Genomic DNA, 25,081 nt, shown 5'->3' with positions numbered 1-25,081 from the left:
CTACTGTTTTTAAATAGCTTTTAGGTCGACAGTTAGTATGAGGATTGGGTGTTATGTGCCTGAGTTAGACCCACATAGCAATGCTGCACATTTTCTTACATTCTCCTCTTTCTGCACAATAATATTTTACTGTAACCTTTTGTACTTATTTGCATGCAAGACAATGTTGGATTAGTTTCTCTGAGACTGCTTTGCTTACACATTTCACTTCATGCAACATTATCATGATGCCTTGAACACTGAGTACAAGGCCTTGCAAGCTATACAATGTCATCCTATCTTCATCCATGGGTGACAAGGCTATCTGCAAACCCATAGCAGCGCTAATTTGTATATACATCACAAGGATGATTTTTATTATAAATAAATAGGCATTTCTGGAGGTTAGCAAGAGGAGACACTTCTGCTGACATTGGGAGGTCCCTGCATGCTAAGACTTTGCTAAGCAGCTGCCTGACATCTCCGTGAGGGGTGTCCAGTTTGTGACCAAGACAGGACCCTACATTATATCATGCCAGGTAATGGGGTTGGATCATCCTATGGGGGGATTCTTGGCTAAACACCAACATACACTCTAGACTCACTTAGAGTAGGGATTGCATAGCAGGAGTACGCCTGGTTATCATCTTGTTTTATATTCCTGCATATACACTGTTTTGGCACCATGGTGGAACTATACCTACTATATACTATTTTGGTGCTCACAATCACTTTCATATGCTTCTGTCTACTGATTATCGCAGCACATGTATTTTATATCAGAATAACGTTGGTTCAATAAATCTATCGTAGAGATCTGAAAACGTTCCTCTTCAGCCAGGCTTTCCTCACTTAAACTCCCTCAAAATTTCCTTCACCTCTCCCGGGTCTTTCCCCCTCAGTTGCCGATCTCCCCAGCGCCAAGAAACCGCAAGGTGTATGTTGCGCTTTAGAAGTATTTTAAATTAGAAATTAAATTAGAAATTAGAACGTCCCATTGTGTATTCTGTATATTTCTCTGAGAGCAAGAGTGCAAGAGTGACTGAGCGAAAGGGTTCTAGATCTGTTACCATGATCCTTGAGGGGTCAGAGATGTCATGTTCAGTGGTTACCAGAAACTGTTCAATCCCTGTTTGGGTTGGGGCAGCTTGTGGTGGCACTGTGAGCTAGCCAGTCTCTAGGCCAACATATACTGCAGGGGTGCAAGAAATCAGTCCAGGCCCCTCACTCAAATTTTATGTTGTCAGACCTAGGGCATAGGCAAGGATGAGTTAACACTTACAAGGTATTTTTGATTACAAAGCTTGTGAAGACCAGAAGTTATGGTGTCCTTGATCCTCCAACATGTGCGTCACCTTTGACCTTCAAGCAGGACCAGCGAGCCCTCGGAACTGACAAGCCTGCTATGCTGTAGGCTTTCTACAGGAGTCGTTCTCAAGGTAAGGAGATCTCACATCTATCCACCTCTTTTCTGCCTCACTGCGACATCCTTCAGCGACCAAACCTTGTTCAGATCATTCTTTATCAGGCTTAATCTTAACCCCATGCATTAAGCGAGTAAACAGTCTCCATATAGGCCACCACACAAAGCAAGTGAAAAGTCTCCATCTCGGCCCTGCACAATGCAAGTGAACAGACTCCACCTCAGCCTCCACAAAAGTGGATGACTACCCGACCCTGGTCAAAGAAATGGGCCGATGTGCAAGATTTCCTTCGGCAGAAGTTCAGAGGGGATTTAGAGCTGGGGGCTAGCCTTTGCATTGCTAAACAGTAGCTTGTTTGATTTGATCTGTCAGCGTTATAGTCCCTCCCCTGCACAGTGAGGCTGCGTCACCAGGTTCCCATACCCTGTCCCTCGAGCAGAGACCGGGTGGGGAGCTGGGTGCATCAAAACTGCAGGGGCTCATCGGGATTGCGCTAGACCACATACGACTGCCCTACACGTGCAGCATCAAACAAACTGTTATTTATGCTAATTCACCATGAGGGGAAAAAAATGCAGATTTTATTCAAATCGTGTTTTCCTTCAAATTATATGGCAGGAAGCACGAGGGCTAGAAGTTAACCTTGTGCCCACCACGTCACAAATGAACAACACACAGCCTTCCTCCAAGGAGTGTGCACTAGTCTATCTCCTTACCCCCTAACTCCTCACAAACAGTGCATAGAAAATAAATACGTCCTAAAATATCGCAGTTCTTGCTGAGACCACTGTTGCATTTTCAGCCATCCATGTGTCCCTTAAATACAATAGATATTTAACAAGCATTTGGAATGCAAAAGGTCTCGCTGTAGTTAAATGTCGAGCTATTGCTTTGCAAATGTAAAAGAAATGTGGCATCCGACTGCCTTTGTTTTTTTATTTATTGACTTTTGTAGCAATGGCGACGTCTATTCTAGTCACAACCAATGCAACATTTTCAACCGGATTGGTCCCCCCTGTATGGAAGCAAGCAATGGTCAAAGCCCTTTTAAAGAAACCAGATTTAGATCCAGAGGTGTTAGGGAATTATCGCCCCATATCATTATTGCCTGGTATTAGTAAAATTTCTGAAAAGCATGTAAACTCTGGGCTCTCTAAATTTCTGGAAAGCAACGGATGCCCTTACCCCTCCCAAACTGGTTTCAAGCCCCAACAGGGGACTGAGACTGCCCCTCTGGCAGTAGTTGAGGAAACCAGAAAAATCTTAGATAATGGAGGCTGCGCTGCCATTGTGCTTCTGGATCTTAGCTCAGCCTTCGACACAGTCAATCACCAGTTGCTTACTCAGAGACTCAGAGAAGCTGGAGTGATGGGCATGGCCCTTAAGTGGCTCTGCTGCATCCTGGAGGACAGGTCCTTTCAGGTATTCCAAGATGAAATTACCTCTAAAACTAGGCCACTAAGATGTGGGGTTCCCCAGGGATCTTCCCTGAGCTACACTCTTTTCAATGTATATATGAGTCCTTTGGCCGCATTGTCAAACGCTTCGGCATACTTATGCCGATGATACACAGCTGATTGTCTCTTTTAATCAGCTCAACAAAACTGGGCCAGATTTAATAGGGTGCCTTGAAGAAGTTTCGTCCTGGATGGAAGTATCATTTCTGAAATCTAATGGGTCCAAAATGGATGCTACTAGGCAACCCCTCACCCAGTTTTAGGCTACCATGGCACAGCTGCTTTGGCCCTACTCTCTCATCTAAAGAATATATTAAAAGTTTAGGGTTTTGGCTGGATCACAAGCTAGATTTTGGAGAACAAGCTCGGAAGGTGGCAGGCAGCTGTTTTGGGTTGCTGAGGATGTTACGAAAAGTTCTCCCTCTGATTCCTTTCCCGACAGGAAAATGGTGGTTCAGGCCCTTATACTCTCTAGGCTCGACTACGCCAATGCCCTTTATCTAGGAGCTCCAGCCACCACCATCAGGAAACTTCAAACTGTGCAGAATTGGACAGCCCGCCTGCTGCTGAATACTGCCAGACGACAGTCAGCTAGGACCGCATTGGGCATTCTGCACTGGCTGCCCATTCAGGAGAGAGTTCAGTTCAAGGCACTATGCATTGCACATAAGGCACTGCTAGGTAATGGTCTGCCTATTCTTCATTCTATTGTCTCCCCGTATCACCCTAACAGAGCCTTGCGGTCAAGCAACAAACAGATGGCGATTGTCCCTAAAATCAGGAAAGCACGGATTGGTGGTCGCCTCTTTTCGTATAATGCAGCTAGGTTGTGGAACACGCTTCCCCTGGACACTTGTTGCAAGCCCAATCACCTGGCCTTTCGGAAACGTTTGAAAATGTTTTTGTTTCGATAATGCTGGTACTTGGTCCCTGAGCTGCCGTCTCTAGCGCTGGGATGCCTCCGGGTAACCATGCGCTCTACAAATACTTATTCAATTCAATTCAATTCAATTCACTGCGCTTTAGCTTTAGATGTTTAAAGATAAAGTGTGGCGTGCCGCCATTGCTACAAAAGTCAATAAATAGAAAAAAAAGTTGTGCGGCCGTCTTTTTTCCCCATTTCTTTTCTGTTGTATCAATGGCAGCACGCTGCAATTTAGCTTTAGAGGTGTAAAGCCAAAGTGTGGTATGCCGCCATTGCTACAAAAGTCGGTAAGTAGAAAAAAAAGTTGTGCGGCCGCCTTTTTTTCTGTTTATTTACTATTGCAGCAATCGGGTCATGCCACACTTTAGCTTTAGATGTTTAAAGCTAGAGTGCGGCATGCTGCCATTGCTATGAAAGTAAATAAATGGAAAAGAAATGCAGCGTTTGGTCATCTTTGTTTTTCTATTTATTGACTTTTCTAGCAATGGCTGCACGCTGCACTTTAGCTTTAGATATTTAAAACTAAAGCGTGGCGTGCCGCGACTTTCACAAAAGTCAATAAGTGTTGCACAGTGGGGTGTGGCATGCCTCAGGAAGGACGGCAGCAATGACGAGAGGGAGGAGGTGCGAGCGAGGAGGCAATAGATGGTCAGAGATGTCCAACCAAAAAAAACAATTGGAGATGTCCACTGGGAGGGAACCAAGCACACAAAGGCGGGACAGATGGACAGCATTGACCAACCAGAGTGAAGGAATTTAGAAAGGCAGGCCAACTAACCAACCAGAAGCTCGGGCGCTTTGAGTGTCCATATCCTGAATACAGCATGTCTCGAAGAGACAGCGCAATCGCTGCGTAGGCAAGACCTAAAAAGTACAAGTCTTCAAGTAAATGCAGTTTTCAGCACATATGTCTAGTTCCCATGCAGGTCTGGGTGCACCTGCAACATGTAATAGCTGTCGAGTGGGCCCATGTCAGATGGGACCCTTGAACGTCCTGGAGCGTTAGTGGACAGTATGTTGCATTCCGGAACATGTAAGTTTACTGTTAAATATTGTAAGTATGTGCTTTAAAATCACAGCATGTGAAATGGCATGGCGTCAAACCCAGGACTGCCTAAAGGCAATAGTATATTAATGGGCCACGTGTCTGCAAAGAGGCATTGCATCATCTCTCTAGCAAGCTGTCATACTAGTATTTAAAAGTGCTAGTTTATTTAAATTTGTACTTTTGTAAATCTCTTAAGAGTAGGCATTTTCCAATACATTTAAAAATAGGTTTAAACAACAGAAAAATCCAGAACGGTTTGAGAAAGTTAAATAAAGAGACATAGCAACAGAGAGAGAGGTACATAGGAAGGCAACCAGAGAGACCACAAGAGAGCAAGTGAGAGAGGCAAAGATAGCTAGTAAGAGTGACAGAAAAAGATTTTGGAGGAGAGGGAGAAAGCGTGCTTCTCAGCCCACCCTCTTTTGCTCTCTTTCACCAGTTCACCTGCAAGCCCTTTCCCTTTCACCTGCGATGGAGATGATCGGTGAGTTGACGTCTTATTACATGAGCAACAGGCATAAACTCAGTATTGGTAGCACAATGTCTGATCTTTTGACTTCAAGGCCCTCATTATGATGGTGGTTGGAAGAGTGTCCGACCGCCATCGTATCATGATGAAGACCGCCCAACATGTAGTTGGTGGCCCCACCCACAATCTGACCTCCCTGAAGGTGGTCGGACACATGACTTTTTCATTTTCGGCTTGTAATGCGGCCCGGAAAAGGACCGCAGCACAGGCCACAGTTGGAAAAAGGCATGTTTTCAATCATCCATGCACCGTGTGGTGCATGGATGTTATGAGGGCACCCCATGTGCCCCTGACCCCCATTGCGTAGGCCCACAAAGTCCCTTTCCATTTGCCTTTACCTGACTGTTAGACTGCCATAGGAAGGCAGAGGGAAAAGGGATATTGTAATCCATACAGCAGTGCCTCTGCAGGCACTGCCCCATTGTATGGATTACGCTCTGACCGATACTCCGACTGGCTCCTTGAGCCTTGTTGGAGTCATCGGCCAGTCCCTTCTGTGGTTCGACTGACTGCATCGTAATGCAGCGGCAAGACCGCTATCCTGGATGCCAGTGGGCCCACCCACCAACATCAGCATGAGGCCCCAAGTTTATTACTTTTAGGGCAGATCAACCAGGGCATTCTATTCATTGTCATGCCCCACCGCTTCCTGCCCTCCACGGTCCTGCAGAGGTATGTAATAATGGCACCCGCCAACTAAATCAATCCCCATGCTACTTTCATGTTGTTTGTATTAGCGAACAGCATGACAGCAGCACCCAGATTGGATAGGGCAGGCAGCAACGGGCTCATACCGAGACCGGGACGCTGCCTCTTTGTTCCCTTATCTCCACTGGATAGCATAGGTTGAGAAAAGCTGCAATAAGCTTGTAAAATTGGCTGTGGAAAACAAAACAGCCAAACTGACATGCCCATTTCATTTCACTAAGATGTGCAGGGCAGGGTGTATGCCACTGCCAATCATTATGCTTTGACCTGCCAACGGTATGTCATCAGGCGGGCCATAATTACATTCCCTTTTAATGCAAAACATGTACATTTTTTATATGTAACGGCTGACATGCAGCGGGGCAATGCCCTAGCTCTCCAAAGACCAGCAGCGTAACAATAGCCCCCATGGTGAGGGGATCCCCTGAGCTCCAGGAGGCCTTCTCCAGCACTGTTCACGGCCCGCAGGCCACTGGTTTGAGAGCTCCTGAATGGGTTCGGAGCATGGGGGCCCCCCTCCATGTAACTTGCAGAAGGGACCCCCTCAAGTTTTGTTACGCCACTGAAGAAGGCTCTGATCATCCAATACTTCTTGACCATGCACAGACCGAGAGGGACAATTTTATTCTCCAACTGAACAGGGATAAAAAGACTAATGGTAAACTTTATCAGAACAGCTTGGTTTCCATTTCACCCCGGAAGACCCTAGAGCACAGAGCCAGCCAAGAATTGTATTGACAGGATAGAGGGACATCCCTAGACTTTTCTGTTATCCTGCGGCTTCGCATATGATATGATGCAGAGCGAAAAGAGGTGGAGGGGCGACAAGGAGATTCCGTGTACTCAATGTGACTCAACTGTCACTTGGAGCACAGCGGCATAATTTAAGAGGAGGCACAGCTTATCAGGAGTGGAATTTAATTTAAGAACCAAACCTATCAAATGGAGATTGATGGACCATCAATGCAAAGTTAGCATTTTTTCTTAGCCATGCTGGAAATGAAGGCGCACCAGCACTCAGAAGGTGCAGCACAGACAGCCAGAAGCAGAAACCGACCAAGCTGTCTTATAGAAGAGCATTATTTGCAACCAGCAGCACCTCCTCAACGCAAAGCAGGAGGTCCAAGCAATGTCCTAATCATATGTGGTCTACAGATGAAAGACTCTAAATTGGAAGTATAAAAAGATGAAAAGACATCGCAAATAGCCAAATGTACAGCATTCGGTGCCCTGTAAGAGGACCACTGCTAAAAATCAGGCGAGAGATGGTGCCAATCACAGTTGGTCTATATGACCACTGTAGTTTATTGGATGATATAACTATTTGTAGTGCCAAAAATACTGGTTATATCAGAAAGAGAGAGTTGTGATAGGACAAAATAGTACTTGCGGGCGAGAAGCCGAGAATCATGCTAACTCTAGCATGCAGTGGAACAATTAAATGCAGGTCAGGGAGACAGATACTCGGGTCTGATAATGTACCCTGTATTTGATGATGAATTCCGGAGCTCAAATCTGGTAAAGGAAATTCCACCATACGACATGGGAGGCTCTATGAGAGTTTCTTCTCCCAGAGTCACTCCTCGCGGGGTGACGCAGCCATTTTGATGAGGAAACAACTTTAGGAGAGGACGCTAAACGCAGCTGATTCTCACTCTATGGGGGAGCTCGATTCATCAAAATGGTGGACAGAAAATTCATCACAAAAAACTCTAAATTACAATCCTAGTTATTAAACAACAATCAGTTAGGATACTGGTCCCTAGTTGCACCCAGCAAGGAAAATATTAAAGTGGTGGAAGGGCAAATATTTTGTAACTAATTACATCTGTTTGGTTATAAACAAGGACGTATAGTAATACATAAATGTGTACAGCAACAGGAAGCATCATCTGAGAAAGTGTAATCAGTGTTGAAGAGCCTTATTGACACTCTGTGATGACGCACAGCTTTCAAGCTAATGCACTGTTTAATTAGCCAATTCTTTTTTGTTCTATTAAGGCGAAGCACCTGGGCCTAACTAGAGCTTCAACTTAATGTGAACGCACGCAGACTGGATCTCGACAAAGCTGCTTCGATCTGTTGTTCTTAATTTCACATCGGAAATTACGTAAGCTGCTTGCATTTGAGGAACTGAAACTCGAGCTTTTCTTTTGATGCTATTTTAAACATTCTCCTTTTCAACAGCAATGTATGGGAAGCAAACGGATAGGGAGTTACTGTTTTGAAAAAGAATACTTACATATAGTTTCGAATAAGATGTGTATTTGAGCAGTTCAGCTGAAAGTGTGAATCTTACAATTTTAGTGCCACAGTAGCCACATAATGCAAAGTTTGATAGCTTTACACCAGCCCCCCAAAAAATGAGCATATGTATTTTGCAACGTTTTTAAATTTGTGTGATAAGGGACACAAGCAAATATGGTTTTCTGTAAAATTAACATAAATGACATTAGATACACTTTTGCACCCATTCAAAATACAATCAACATAATTTGTTTAATTGTGGTACTTACACAACAGATGAAAAAGCAAACTAATTTTAAACTGTTTTTTAAATGTAAAGAATGGGATTTAGTTTTTTAACTTTCTTATTAAGTAAGCAGGAAACATAAAAAAATTAGTTTGGACATTTTACCCTGCAGGGACGGTATCAAGCCACAGGCAAAGATGGCGTGTGACTAGCTGCCACAACTCTCGCCGCCTCTCTCTCGATGGGTCGGCGGATCGACGAGCAGCTGCTTAGCCTGGGACTGACCCAGGCGAATCACTCTTTGTACTCGCTGCTGCAGGCCGCCCTACGGTGGATCTTCGCTAGTGCGCCTCACCACCACCTGCTCTCGGTCGGATGGGACTGGGGGCTACGGCGGTATTGGAGAATCCCCCTGATTTAATCAATGGTGGCCAGAGGCGGAAAACTGGGGAGAACAAGGACTGCAGAAATCCCCAGCGGAGGCGCAGCAACGGCGGTGGGCAGTCAGGCAGCGGAAGCCTGCGGCGTAATGGCCAATGTGAGACAGTGTAGTGGGGCTGGAAAGCCAAAACGGGAAATGGGACAAAAGAAAGCGACTGTCAAGGTGGCAAAGATGCGGGACAATCTACTGTTACTTCTATGCTGACTTACAGAAAAATAATGTTTCACCGGAGGTGGTGGGAGGAGGAAACACAGTAGAGGAGAAAGGTGGCAGCAATCAGAAGGATCTAGTGGACGTGGTACCCTGAGGGCTTCTGGACGGTGGGATAGATGGCCTCAAAACCCCAGAGGTCATATCTGATCTGTACTCTAAGAACTCAACAGAGAACTTAGGAGAGAATAACGGACCAAACCAATCAGCCATGAAAGACCACAAATCAGAACAAATAGCCGATGTTGAGATATCTGGTCCTTTGAAAAGAAGTGCTGGAGATCTAAAATGGAATACACCAGCGTATGTAGGGACCTCCAAAGCTTTACGGCTAGCCAGGGGGGAGCTGCTGCCCGAACTGCCAGGAGAGAAGTTTTTTCTTGCTAACAGAGGATTCGGACTCTAGTGATCAGAGAAACATGCTCTCAAGCAGCGACCCCATCTCGGACTCCAGCAGCACTACAAAAAAGAAGAAAAAGGGGAAAGATAGCCAGAGGATGAGCACCGGCAAACAACTAAAATGGGACAACTCAGACACTCAACCGATACCTCATGAAGAAGGGGTTGAATAACACCAAAAGGAGGGCTCAAAGGAAGATATACAGTCCCAAGAACCTTCGCTGATGGCTATTGTTATGTCCATAAGACAAGTTCAAGAAGACACCAGGAACGATGGATGAAGAGCAAAAGTCAGTGCTAAAAAGGTACAAGCTGGCCTGCGTAAATTACATATAGCATGTGGCAAAATCGTGTAACGTTTAACCTATGTGGAAACACGGACCAAGATTCTAGAAGTCGAGTCGAATCTCTGAAACAACAAAGCACCGGACAAGGTGCGACCATGTTAGATGTAATGCTTAAGCTGGAGGAGCAAGAAAATCGCCAGGGCAGAAACAACTTGCTGTTCTTAGGGATCCCGGAGGGTGTAGGAGATTCCAATCCTAGCATATATGAGGTAAATCTTCTAAAAAGCTCCTTTCCTGAGCAGCTGAACTGGGACTGGGAATCTGAAATCCAGCGAACTCAGCGATTCCCTTTAATGATGAAAAAACACCTGCATGAGAGACCTGAAGCGGTACTGGTATTTTTCAGGAACTTTCTCCTGAGACCACTGGTATATGAACAAGCGTGCCCCAATACCCCGAAATCTAACAATGGTGTGTCATTTTTTGTCAAACCAGATTTTCCCCACGCCACAGTGAAAAGGTGCTAACGTCTATGACAGCTGTTCTCCCCTTTCAAAAAATGGGGGCAGAGGTATTTCTCCAAAATCCTGCAAGACTCAAAATTAAATACAAAGGATCTTTACGCAGCTTTACCTCTGCGATTCAAGCACAGAAATACCTGGAAGAATTAAGAGGAAAAGAGAAAGGGGGTGACCCATCTAAAAAAAAAAAGGATGGCCGCCAGGATGAATTCCTCTGGCGTTAAGTTGAGCGGGACTAAGTAGCTGGCTTCACTGGACTTATCAATACTGATATGAGAGAGACGGTGGGGCAGGATGCCAGATGCACATCGCTGAGGCTATGCCTGATTGCCCTTGTTTGGGGGGTGGGGGATGTGGGGAGAGGGGGTTGGGTGGTTTACACATGGGGGTGTGGAGGGATATAGACAGGTATGGCCTTAGCAGGGTCGGGACTACGGGAGTGTGATTTGGGGTATTTAGGCGTGTTGCTGAAGGTTAAAAGCATACGAAGAATTAGTAGAACTCAATGATAGGTAGATTAAGGACAGAAACAATAAATAGCTGTGGGTTAAACAATTTTTAAAAAGGCAGATGGTAGCATAAGTGCTGCAATTATTGTAAGCAGACATTATCTGCCTGCAAGAGTCTCATCTAGAGGTCAAACAGAAGGCCCTGCTAAAATATTTGGGCTATAACATCCTGGGGGCAACTACACAAGGGACTCGCACCCGGGGGGGTTGCAATTCTAAATCACAGCAAAAGGACACAGTTTCCCCGAGTTCAGGGGAATGCAATGGGGCGTTGGGTCATTGCTGAGGGTAGAGCCCCAGGGTTTCCCAGCTTCCCACTATGCTCCTTATATGGTAGTAACATTGACGACCCTTCCTTATTAGACTGGCTATCCAATGAATTAGCACATTGGCAACTCTCCATTGTATTATGTGGATACCTTAACATCAATCTTGCATGTCACCGGAGGCATGGGCAAACATATATGGGGAGGAAGCCCAAAGTGTTTTAAGCATTATGTAACCTTTGTCAAGCTCATGGTTTGTGCAATGCATGGGCCGAAAAGAGACGTTTAGAGCACGGGTTTACATATTTTTCTGCTCCTCATCAAATTTGTTTTCGATTGGATTATTTTTTGGTATCATCTTTGGTTAGGCAGAAGAGCACAATTAAATTATTTCCCAGATTTCTTTCAGACACATCCCACTAGTATTAGAGATGAAGAGTGGCAGCCCTACTGAAAGACCTACCTCTTGGACCTTCGGGAGGGCACTTCTGTTGGATGAAAGCTATGTAGGACATATGAAGGCATGGATTCCAGAAGAATTTGGGAACAGCCTCACCGGGTATAGTCTGGGGCACCTTAAAAGCAGGTGTTCGGGGAGAAACAAATCAGTTCTCGATCAGGTGGAGTAACAAGGATGGGGATTATATGTGGTTGGCCCAACAAAACCTAGCCCAGGCAGAAGGCAAACTGATTTCTGCCCTGCAATTGAATAGAGGGGTATGTGAAGCCCAAATAGAAGTAGCTTTTGCTAAAGCCGCATTTGGTGAGAAATTGCTGATAAAGGCAATAGACATGACAACGGCAAGGTGTAAGTAAATGTACGAGTGTAGTGAAAGGGTAGGCCGTTTACTTGCAGTGAGAACTAGACAGGAACTTTTATACAAATAGATCAGTACTGTGAGGTATCCTACTTTGAGCCTGGTTTCGGTAGACGGTGAAATACGAAACGCCTTTTATGACTTCCATCAGACCATATATACTGAAGAGTTGGGAAGTGGATCTGAGGATTTAATACATAAATATTTGGATGTCGATGGTGGGGAGACAAAATACTGGGAGGAGAGGGACCAATCAGATCTCCCACTAACTTGGGATGAGATTCGGCTAGCAATGTCAAAATTACCTAAAGGGAAAGCAGCCGAGCCTGACCTGATTCCAACAGAGTTTTATAATATTTTTCACGAACAGCTAAAAGACATTATGACAGCCATGCTTGTTCAGATCTCGCAAGGAACAACTCCACCGACATCCTGGGCCGCTGCCAAGATCGTAATCTTCCCAAAGAAAAATAAACCTTTATATAAGCTGGGGTCTTACCGCCCAATAACCTTCATTAACTGGGATATTAAAATATATTCAAAAGCTTTGGCCTCTCGCCTGTCACAGGTTATTCAAAGGGTGGTTTCCATGGGGCAGCATAGTTTCATTCCCGGCAGGGGTACTATAGAACATATAAGAAAGATCATTACCCTGCTTGATGCCAGACAAGTGTCAGGAGATCCTATTGCTGCAATTTGTTTAGATGCTGAAAAAGCATTTGATAGGGTCTCCTGGCAGTTCCTCTGGATATCAATGCTTAAGAAATGAATAGGGGTTAGTTTTATTGGGGTGGTTAAAGCATTGTATAAGGAACCTGAGGCCAAAGTTTATAGGAATGGGGAAGAGACAAAAGCTCTGTAAATTACAAGAGGAACGAGACAAGGGTGTCCATGCTCACCTCTTTATTCGCATTGATATAGCTCTAGTCACCTCTCCCCCAGATCAGGCTATCAAGGCAATTGAAGAAGCAGCACAGAGATACGGGGCACTATCAGGGAATGTCCTGAATAGGGATAAGATGCAGATCATAATTAATGAATTTGTTTCTTTTACCGACTATAGAATAGTAAAAAAAAGCGGTTTACTTTGGGGTCATGATAGGCTCTGATCTAGACGAGGTGGTAATGGGAAATTTGGGCCCATGTGCTGATGAGAACCAAAAGGCGCTTAAAAGGGTGGATAATTTACACTTTAAAATGATAGGGGGTGCAATTTGATTAAAATGGTATATTTTCCTTAAGTACTTTATTTTTTAAGAGCAATTGCTCTGGTTTTCTTAAACTTTTGGCTGAAGAATTTCGAAAGCATTTTTGCACAATTTATTTGGACATATTCAAGATAAAGGAGAGCCTTTACATTTTTGTCTTTACCCCAGGAACATGGCGGCTGGCACTACCCAATTTAAAGTTATAATGGTGGGCAGCCTCAATGATGCAATATTGTTGAGGGGAGACATAAGCAGAGATGGTAATATGGACCCATCTTTCTTTGAATTATTGATTGGCCCAGGAGCCCAGGGCTGTCTATGGAATCATTTAGAGTATGTATATTACAAAGAGGAACGTTTTAAGACACTGCTCACGGCATTTAAGGTATGGACCTTAGTACGCATTCCATCATTTTTTCGCTCTCCATGCCATTCCAGTTTGGACCCAGCCAAATGCAAATCAGTCTTGACCCTGCTCCCCATGGGAACAGTCTAGCCCAAACAGTCAGGCCAGGTCCTCCCTCGACTGGAACACAAGCATACTGGGACCGGTTTTGGGGTATCACCCCTCATCAGCCAGGCTAGCTTGAATCCAATGGCATGGTGAGTAGGAGACACATGTCTGGGCATACCCTACACACTTAAGGTGAATATAGCAACACAAAAATGATATACAGAATGCTGAACATTCCCAAACGTTCACACCGGTACAGAGATGGGGCCAACATCTATAGTTCTTTTGCTCACTATGCCATTCCAGTTTGGACCCAGACATATGCAAATCAGTCTTAACCCTTCTCCCCATGGGAACAGTCCAGCCAGAACTGCCAGGACAGGTCCTTCCTGGACCGGAAGCAAGCATCCTGGGACTGCTTTCGGGGTATCACCCCACATCATTCAGGCTAGCTTCAACCAATCATAAGGTGAGCACTGGACCCACGTCTGGGCATACCTTTTCCACTATGGGCAACTATTGCAACACAAAAGGATATGCATTTTCCTAATATTTTTGATTGCTTATACATTTTTTTAATTAATTTTGTAGAATATGAAATATATTTTGTTCCATTGAATGTTATTTATCTATAATTAATCAATGTAAAAAAAAATATTTTATATGTGTTTAATCTATTTATTTTGTTATGTGTTTACGTATTTAAATGTGTTTGCTTTAAAAAATAAAAATAGGCCTTGCAATGGTATATCGAATCACTCTAAAATACAGCACTTTCACTGCTGGTGCTTAGATTGGAGTGGGAATAGTAAATGTAACCCCCTCCAAAGTCCAACAATTCCCCTTATTTTAATAAAGTCAGAGTGGGAATATTAAGTTTAACCCATCCAAACTCCAATACTTTCCCTACTGTTGCTTTGATCTGAGTGAGAATATTAAATCTAGCCTCTACAAGTCCAACATTTTCCCTGCTTTTGCTTACATTGGAATGGTATTTAAAATCTAACCTCTCCAAAGTCCAACACTTCCCCTACTGTTGGCAGTGTTCATCCAAAGTTTAACACTTTCCCTGCTTTTGCTTACGCTGGAGTGGGAATATTACATTTCACCCCCCAGATTCTAACACTTTCCTGACTGTCAATGAGATTGGAGTGGAAAAAGTATATCTAACCCCTACAAAGTCTAACCCCTTCCCTACTATTGCTCAGACTGGAGTGTGCATAGAAAATAACCCATCCTAACTCCAACACCTTTCCTGCCTTTGCTTACGTTGGAGTGGGTATAGTAAATCTAACCTCTTGAAAGCTCAACACTTTCCCTGCTTTTTCTTACATTGGAGTTAGAATCGTAAATCTGAGTTAACAGGCCCGATTTGATGGTTAAGGTCTTTTCCCACTGGTGTCCTGGGGTCCACCCTACTATAGCTGTGCAAACTGGTCCAAGTATAACCATTTCTTGTCTTTCAGAGTAGTGAGGGCCAGCAATCACAGGCTTCACAGAGAGTTAGTGTTGGGGCAAGAGCTCAAAACTCAACAGCCAAAAGCACAGTGCTAGTCTTTTAAGTAAAAGCAACTGCTTTAATAACACAGCGGTGCTAAATATTACTCATTCCAAAGGTGGTTCAGTTACAGATTTGAATTTACCTATGGGATCTAATGGATGCAGATGTCTCTGTGGTATCCACATCCAATCTGATTCTCGCTTGAGTGACTTAGGCAAAGATCTGGAGACATGGCATAGGCTAAGCACAAGCACTGAGCTCTAGTCATTACACCAAAGATTGGCCTACAGGTCAATTCAATTGTCTTTTAGCCCAACAAGTCATTGCCAACAAAGGTTAGCAATAGCAGCGACTGTTCCACTCTGCTCGCGTTCAGGCACAGGCTCCCAGTTTGTGTAGAAACCATGCTACGTTACGTGCTCAGTGACGCTGTGATCTTCAGAGTAGAGCCGTTTTTACGTTGTTACTAACAAGAATATTTATTACAAAAAGACAAAAACAGACATTGTTGTATTACCTTGTGAAGGGAGGGTCAGTAGCAGGAGCTGTACTGACGTCACAGAAAGCCGTGCTGGTATTGGTCGAAGCAGCGGGCGTGAGAACACTGCAGATTGTAAAGGGAGGGTCAGTAGAGGGAGTAATACTGACGTCACAAAAGCCGCGCTGACATTGGTCAATAAGAGGGTGTGTTGAAAAGGTCCGATTGGTCAATAGATCGGTAGTGAGCTGGTATTGGGTGAAGACGAAAATACGTAGTAAACTCTGATTGGTTTGTTGATGTGAGTTGTGGAGGCATTGGACGAGAGCTGAATAATAGGTTTAGTGAAAATACGGAAGAGTTTGAATTGGCGAGTGAGTTAAATAAGAGAACAAAGAAAAATGAAATTGATTAACAAGATCTAGAATTTCTTTAAAAGGATAAGCGCGTAATAACTAGGGAGGGAATTCTTATGCCACCTCCTAATACACTGCCTTCCTATATGATGATGGAAAGTGGATATCATAAGTGTGTATGGTTGGAAAATTGGGTAGAGTATACAAAGGATAATGGTGCTTTGGCTTTTCCAGAACATGGTACTTTTAATGTAAGAGTTCTTCAGAATTTGAGAAACAGGATGAATTCCTTGGAACCAAATCCTAGGAAAGTGCTAGAGATACCACTCCAAGTGCCCCGATGATGGGAACTCCATTGGTTTCACAAGTCCTATATGATCCAACAGCAATATGAGCATTGCAGGAAAAAGAAAGAGGGGCATTAAATAAAATCAAAGAAGAGATCATTCGGAAGATAAATCAGTTAGGCTTAAACGCAGAAGCACTGACAGTACCCGTAACAATTGGTCCTGTGATTCCATTGTATGGAGACAAACGAGGTACACCAAAATCCTAAACTGTAGCATCTTCGCAGACTAGGGCCAGAAAGGAGAAAGTTATGATTGATGATCAAATTAGTGAATGTGAGTCGAATCTTTCATTAATGGATCTACCAAATATTGAGGCTGTGACAGAAACCCCAAAAAGAATTTCGCCCACAATTGTGAACAGAAAAGTACCAACTGTCAATCCAGTGGCAGGGGGTTCTGCTGGATTTTCTCCTGAAGATTAGAGGAATGGGCAAAAAGGATTAGAAAAGAAGAAACCCAAAAATATTATTGTAAGTAAATTAAGGGTGGATTTGGAAGAAATGATCATTGGTACAACAGGGCTTGATAGATTGGGTTCATATGAAGATGAAGAGTTGTTATTTCTATGTAAGATTATAACCTGGAGAGCAAAGAATTTGCATGAAAAGATAGCGGAAGTAGCCTTAGAATTTGGAATAGATATAGAAAAATCAACAGTACTGCAGAAGCACTATAGAGCAGAATTTACTGAAAAGGATTTAGAAAGCTTGAATGCATCAGGAAGGAGATTGCAAATAAAGGAATTGAAACACCTTTTAAAGAAATGGGGAGATGTAGATCGATGGAGAAGCTGATGGACTAAGAAAAGAGAGGAGGCGACTGCTAAAGAGTTATCTGCATTTCCAATGAGAGAAGTAGAACAGGTTGAAAAGATGTGTCCGATAAGAGAAGTTCTAGGTGGTGAATATGTTCATGTTCCATGGAGCAGACAGCATATTTTGTCTTTTACAAATGACTTCCCAAGGTTGTGAGAGAAACCCGTTGAATGGTATAAACAGATGGAGAGATCTGTTAAAGTATCAAAGGTTTTGTTAAAAGATTTGGATGCTTTGTTTGACGTAGTGGTACCACCAGATTTCTAGACGGAATTTAAGATTACAGTTGATTGGCCCACCGAAGAATATCCTATAGATGCGAGAACAGGAGCACCTTCAGAGGAAGTAATGAAAAAGTACAATCAGGAGATTACTTTTCCGAAAGGGAAAATTCCCCCTAAGGAAACAGATTGGGTTCAAATAGACAGAACAACACAAGAACCTGAAGAGTTAGTGCATGCCTATTATGAAAGATTACTGCAGGTGTTTAAACAGTATAGAGGATTTGAGAATATTGGTGATAAAAATATGGGACATTTTGTAAATAGATTTGCCTATGGATTAAGATCAGAAATAAGTCAGATGATTCAGCAGCATATGCTTTCTTGGCAAAGCAAGCCGATCAATGACATTCTGAAGTATGCCAAATACTGCAGTGATGACATTGATGCAGAGCATAAAAAGTTAAAATAGAAAATTATGTGGGCTCAAGTGAAGATGACAGAACGTCAAGAAACAAATTCAAATTCCCAGTTTGACAATCAGATGAATGGACAGAATCAGAGTAGTCAAGTTTTGAATGAGAATAAAGGAAAAGGAAGAATGAGTAGAGAGGAAGCGAGAAAGAAATATCCTTGTCATGGGTGTGGAAAGCTTGGACATTGGAAGAATGAGTGTAGAAACCTTCAACAGAATAATGGGGAAATTCAAATTTTAAATCCACAGAAGCAGAATGGGGTGGCTGTAAACCAACAGCAACAGCAGCAGATAGTTACTTCTCAGTTACAAGTGCCTCAAGCCTCTTTGCCCAACAATGTGAATGCTCAGGTGCAGAGATACAGTGTGAACACCGGATTCCGAGGAGAAAGTGGTAAGAATACACAGACTATTAAACAATTTTGGATGCAGAGTGATGCGGAAGAGTTGGAAATGGTGCAGTGGCGGTGCCAAAGGGGGGTGGACGAGTGCATGCTTGGCGCATCCTTGGCGGTAGATCAGTCAGGTCCATTTATTGATGGGATAGTCGAAGGCAATGATATTACTTTCTGAGTGGACACTGGTGCTACCCGTTCTACTGTGAGAACAGCAGAAATCCCAAACCTGCCCCTCTCGGGAGAAGCTATCCAAGTTGCAGGAGTATCAAATAAGCAGATTAGGACACCAATCACTAAACCAATACAAGTGAATATTGGAAATTTCAGAGACATGCATCGATTTGTGGTATGTGATTCAAGTCCAGTAAACCTATTAGGTAGGGACTTATTGTGCAAAATGAATTGCACCATCTTCTGTATGCCCGATGGTGTAGCTTTTCAAACACCGGATGAGGACGCAGCATTCAAAATGATGCCTGCTAAACAAGGAACAGAAGTGGATGAGATGTTTTCCCTTCTTACTGAGAGAGACTTGCCTGATGAGCTAAGAGATACAGTCAGATCAGATGTATGGGATTTTACAGGAGAGAAAATTGGTCTAATGGCTGAAGTAGACCCTGTCAAAGTTATGGTAAATGAAGGTGCAGTATATCCAAACACCCCACAATACAAAATGAGCCCTGAAGTGAAGGCAGAGTAGCCCAAGTAATTGATCAGATGATTGAACAAGGAATATTGAAAGAAATATTAGGCAGTCCGTGTAATTCGCCAATCATGGGACTCAAGAAGCTTAGTGGAAAATATAGAATAGTACAAGATTTGCAGAAAATTAAAAAAATAGTGATACCTTGTTGCCCCGTAGTACCAAACCCAGCAGTGATTCTTTAACAGATACCATGGGATGCTCATTGGTATACTGTGATTGATTTATGCCACGCATTCTTTTCAATTCCATTGCACCCGGATAGCCAGTATCTTTTTGTTTTCCGGTTTGAGGATCGTGTTTTGGCATGGTGCAGAGTTCCTCAAGTTTACACAGAAAGTCCATCGATATTCAATCAAATTTTGAAAAAGTGGTTAGAGACATTGGTGATGCCAGGAAATTCCGTTTTGGTTCAGTTCATTCATGACCGATTGGTGGCATCAAAGACAAGGGAAGCTTGCGTCACTGACATAATAGCTTTACTGAACCGTTTGGCAGAAGGAGGTCACAAGGTGTCACCAGATAAATTACAATTTTGCAAACAAGAAGTTCAACATCTTGGACATAAGATAGAGAAGGGAGTCAGCAAAGTGACACCAGAAAGAATAAAAGTGATTTGACAAATGAGTATGCCTAAAACTAAGAAAGAAGTACGAATGTTTTTGGGAGTGGTTGGATATTGTCGCCAATGGATAAGTGAATTTTCATTACTGCCCAAACCTTTAATAAGGTTGACACGAAAAGAGATGACAGATCTGGTTGAGTGGGATGATGAAAGTGAAGAGGCATTCATAAAACTGAAACGTTATTTGTGTCAGGCCCTAGCCTTAGGAATGCCAGATTACACAAAAGAATGTGCACTATTTTGCTGTGAAAGAGAAGGGTGTGCACTCTCAGTGTTAACCCAGAGACATGGATTTTCTCGACATCCTGTAGCATACTTTTCTGCTACCCTTGACCCAGTGGCTGCAGCATTACCTGGCTGTTTAAAAGCAGTAGCTGCTACTTGTGTGAGCTTGGAGCAAAGTGAATCGATTTTGATGGGACATCCCATCAAAGTGTATGTGCCACATTTAGTTGACATCCTTTTAACAAGGACTCAAACTCAACATTTGACCCCAAGTCGGCTGACCAAGTATGAAAGAGTTATTTTGGGCGCTGAGAATGTGAGTGTGATAAGATGTGCCATGGTAAATCCAGCAACCTTGTTGCCTGATTTTTATTGTGAAGTAATGAAGGAAGAAGTGGATCATGATTGTCTGGATGTGACAGAGATGTGTACTAAGCCCAGGCTTGACCTTCTTGACGTTCCCTGAGAAGAATCAGATTTTGTGCTGTTTGTTGATGGGTCATGTTTGAGGAGAGAAAATGGAGAACTGATGTCTGCCTATGCTGTATGCACTGTGTCAGGAATTATAGAAGCTTCCTGTCTAAAAGGAGTCAAGTCTGCCCAAATTGCTGAGTTGTTTGCATTGGCGAGGGCATGCAACATTGGGAAGAAAATGTGAGTGACCATATTTACAGACAGTCAGGGTTGTACATGATTTTGGCCAATTGTGGCTACAAAGGGGATTTCTGACTTCTTCAGGATCTCCTATACGGAATGGCAAATATGTTAAAGAACTATTGGAAGCATTACAATTGCCAAAAGAAATTGCAGTGGTCAAATGTGCCGCACATAAGTCAGGAAATGACTATGTGACACTGGGTAATCGGTACGCAGACCAAGTAGCACAATTTTGTGCAAGGAATACAATGTCATTGAACAGAGAGATGGAAAAAGACGTTACCAATTGCCAACAAATGTTTTTCTCTGCTTTTGAAACATGGGATGAAGTTAGACAATTACAGGATGAGACAGACATGAAAGAGAAGGAACGATGGATCAAAACAGGTTGCACAAGAAGGGTTGATGATGAAGTATGGGTGTGTGCAGATGGTAGTCCAATAATGCCAGACAGCTTGTTGTCACAAATGGCTAGGGTGTATCATGGGGTTGCACACTTCGAGAGGGATGCCATGATCAGACAGCTCAGACAAATGTGGTTTAATCACAGATTCAGGATAGTTGCAGAGAGCCTCTGCCAACGGTGTTTAACTTGCCAATTGCACAACCCAAGAAGGAAAACTGTGGTTAGTTGGGGAAAAATTGGGAAAGCAGAGGGACCATTCAGAGATTACAATTAGACTTCATCGAGTTGCCACCTTGCAACGGGTTGAAGTATGCCCTTGTCATTGTTTGTCTGTTTTCTCGATGGGTGGAAGCCTATCCAACGAGAAGAAATGACAGCCTAACAGTTGCTAAACTGCTGTTAAGAGAGCTTATACCGAGGTTCGGATGTTCCAGTCACTTTAGAATCAGACAGAGAACCTCATTTTAATAATGAGATAATTAAACTAATTTGCGAATCTTTCAAAATTGAGCAGAAGTTACATTGTGCCTACCGACCAGAAGCTTCTGGAGTGGTCGAACAGCTCAATGGCACAATAAAATCCCGGTTAGGAAAAGTGTGTGCATCCACTTCACTGAAATGGCCTGATGCTTTGCCCATTGTATTGATGAGCTTTAGAAGTATTCCTGATCGAAGAACAGGATTGAGTCCTCCTGAAATCCTCATGGGAAGAACAATAAGACAAGCATTTATACCTGGAAACAAATTGATGAATATAACTGATGATTTAATATAGAACTATTGCAAAGGGTTGGCTGATCTGGTACGTTCTGTGTCTCACCAGGTTGGAGAAGATCCAAACGCCGCACAGCCAAATCAAGCTCATGATTTGTGTCCTGGAGACTGGGTCGTCATAAAGAAGCATACGAGGAAATCGTGCTTGGAACCCAGGTGGAAAGGACCTCATCAAGTCATATTGGTCACGACAACAGCAGTAAAATGTGCTGGAATTCCGAATTGGATCCACGCAAGCCATACTCAAAGAGTCCCAAGTCCACCTGATCGACCAAAGCAGCAACTGGTAGAACAAAGAAAAGAACCAGAAGCTGAGAGTTGTGAATTCGAAGATATCAGAGAATCAGACTCTGAAGAACGTATTGACGATGAACAACCAAGTACGAGTCATGTAGAGTAGGCACCAGATACTGGGATTGAAGAGACTGCTGGAAAGACCAGAAGAGAGCTTGAATCTGAAAGACCAGAACGAAGTGAGCAAAATCCGGAAGAATCTGTTCCAGAAATCACAGATTCAGCCCAGCAAGAAATAGAAGAAGAACCCATTGCAGGGTACTTGGATCAGGTTCAGTTACAAGAAGAAAAAGAGAAAAAGACTATTACTGGAAGTTCAAATACAGCTCAGTTAGGAAAAGGGAAAGAATTAGCCGAAGAAAATTTAGATCCAAGTCAGTCAGAAGAAGAAGAAAAGACAGTAGAAAGTCAGGAACAAGTACAAACAACAGAAGAAGAAAAAGTAGGGAATCCAGAGCAAACTCAACAAAACGAAAGAGAAAATAAAAGAACACTTGAAATAGGTGAAGAAGGTGAAAGGGCAGTACAGACAAAGAGAGTTAGAAAGGAAGATTGCTGGCCAAGGGGAGTGAAAAGACTGAGATACATTCCAAGAAGAAGACCAGAGAAGAGATTATAACAAGTAGATGCGGTATCAAGTCAGGCAGAACAAGAACAAACAAGAAGAAAATCATTAAGGTCATCAAAAAGAGTAAAGGTTCCAAATAAAAAGTATAAAGCTCCAGAGTGGACCTACATCATTCTTGAAGATTTTGAAAATCTTGATCTAAATGAAGAACCAAGAAGTGGTAGTTTTGAAGGGACTGAGGAAAGGGAATTAAGACCACCTTAAAGACTTTTTCATTGTTACAAAAGATGGATTCTATTAAAGATATTAAACAAGGACCCTGAAAGAAAGGCAGAGGTGGAAAAGCTTTGAAGTGTGGTATCACACAAAGGATTTACGTGCGTATTAGAAAGAATATAAATTTAGGATTAACTTTAGAAATGTAAAATGGCAGAAGTAAAAGTGACTGAACATCGAAATATAACCTAAAACAACGATGTGTTAAATGTTGTCTATGCAGTATTACAATATTAATATTGATGTGGTTGTTATTAACACTTGTAATACCTGTTCTAATGATAACTAATAATAAGAATAACACAAATATAAGTGAGAAAGTGAATGTGATTAATAAGATGACAACTATTACAGAATTAACCCAAGTGGATAAAAGCATGTATTATCATGATAACTCAAATAGTGATTCGTCATTAAATGTATTTACTAAACTTCTCTACCACCACGTGGAAACAATGGATGTGAGTAATTGTTATGTTTGCATGAAAGTACCTACGTCTGTCTCGTAGGGTGTGACCTATCATCACCTTCCCTTAACTTATGGTGTGTATTGTAGTGTTGTAACTAGCTTGTTCTATGTTACTGGTAAGTATACAATATTTTTATAGTAATATGGATTTGGTCTTTTCTGAAGTTCCCATTAGAAGAACTATGAATCCAGTACTTAGTGCTAGAACTGCAGTTTATGGGGGAATTCTTTCTAACCACGAACCCCATAGACATAACATATGCGCATAGAAATAATTTAACGTGCCTTCTGCGAGATGAAGAAAAAGATTTTTTTAATTTAGTAGAAGAAAGAAGGCAGGATTTTCAAAGGAAAGCGGTTGAGCAAAAGTCCCATATACCTCCATGGGTTGCTCTAGAAGGGTAATATAAGAAAGGCGAGGCTCATGCTGCAATGTCCCTAGACTTGGAAAAAATGGGGGAATTCTGTCTTCTTAGAATAAAAACTGAGTATAGCAGTGTATTCATTGGTACTAGTGAATGTGAACATACCTTCCTAATAATGGGAGGATGGGGACTAAAAGGAGGAATGGATCCTGTATTTCCAGAAATTTATTGTGTATGCAGGAAAAATGCCTATTACAGGTTACCTGTAAGATGGTATGTTATATTGCCATCGTATTTCCGAAGGTGTATCACATTACTAAGAACAATGAAATGAGTGACATAAGTAAAGGACTAACAAGAAATAGAAGAACAAGTTTTTTCTGAAACAGTAGGTGATATATTTGGTGCATTGATACCATCAGTTGGAGTCACATTAAATTCTCATAAGATACGTCTATTGTGCACTGTAGTTGACTGTTTATCAACTGATACTGCTGGAGGATTCCTAATGATTAATACTGAAATGGTAGCGATCAGATCTATGGTTTTGCAAAATAGACTTGCCCTTGATTTTTTTGGCAAAAGAGGGTCGGAGTATGCAGCATGTTGAAAGTTCAACACTGATGTACATATATCCCAGATAAAAGTAAAAGTATTGAGGGATATATCAAGAATATTTCAAAGATTCATAATTATTTGACCCCAACTGGAAGTTGACGGTGCATGAGAAAGATTTAGTAAAGGTCTGTCAATATTAAGTAGCTGGTTTTCCACTTTTGGAAATAGTTTATTAGGGAAAATAGTAATCCCTATGATTTCAATAGCAGTAGTAATATTAATAATAATAATGACCTATAAATGTTGTAAGGGAAAATTGAAAACAAAGTCAATGATTGGAATGAAGAACAAAAGAATGGAAAGAAAGAGAAAATGGGAGGAAATCGAACTGGAAGAAATGAAAGACAGTCTGTATGATAGAATGAAAGGGATGAATATAAAGGAAACAAATAAAGAAAATATAAAATCAAATGCAGATACTAAGATTTAATGTTAATCCTGGCAATTGGTAATGATGGGTATTTATGATGGCTCTAAATTGCCATCAGAGGGGGGATTGATGGAGCAAGGATTCGAGAAAAAGAAACTTGCTCGGCTCAACCTCTCGTTAACAGACACTAACAAGTAGAAATCATAGATAAATGAAAATTAACATACATACGACATTCATACACGGGAAAAATTGCTTTTTGCTTGCTTAAATAACAAAGAATAATTTGCTACGTAATTAAAATCCTGCTTGAAACCGAAAATCGCTTTGTGCATGTGGGAACCTGTCCTATGCAAATAACCACGTGATTAACCATGTGCAGTGCTTAATTTGTAAAATATTAAGTGCAGGTGCTCTCATTTTTTAGGAGGCCACACCTGCCTCCCCGGCTCAGCCTACTAACTCTACTGACTCCACCCA

Source organism: Triturus cristatus, chromosome 4_1, assembly GCF_964204655.1.
Source record: "Triturus cristatus chromosome 4_1, aTriCri1.1, whole genome shotgun sequence".
NCBI classification, from domain to species: Eukaryota; Metazoa; Chordata; class Amphibia; order Caudata; family Salamandridae; genus Triturus; species Triturus cristatus.
The sequence above is the reverse complement of the archived record's forward strand: the minus strand, read 5'-3'. Positions refer to the sequence as shown.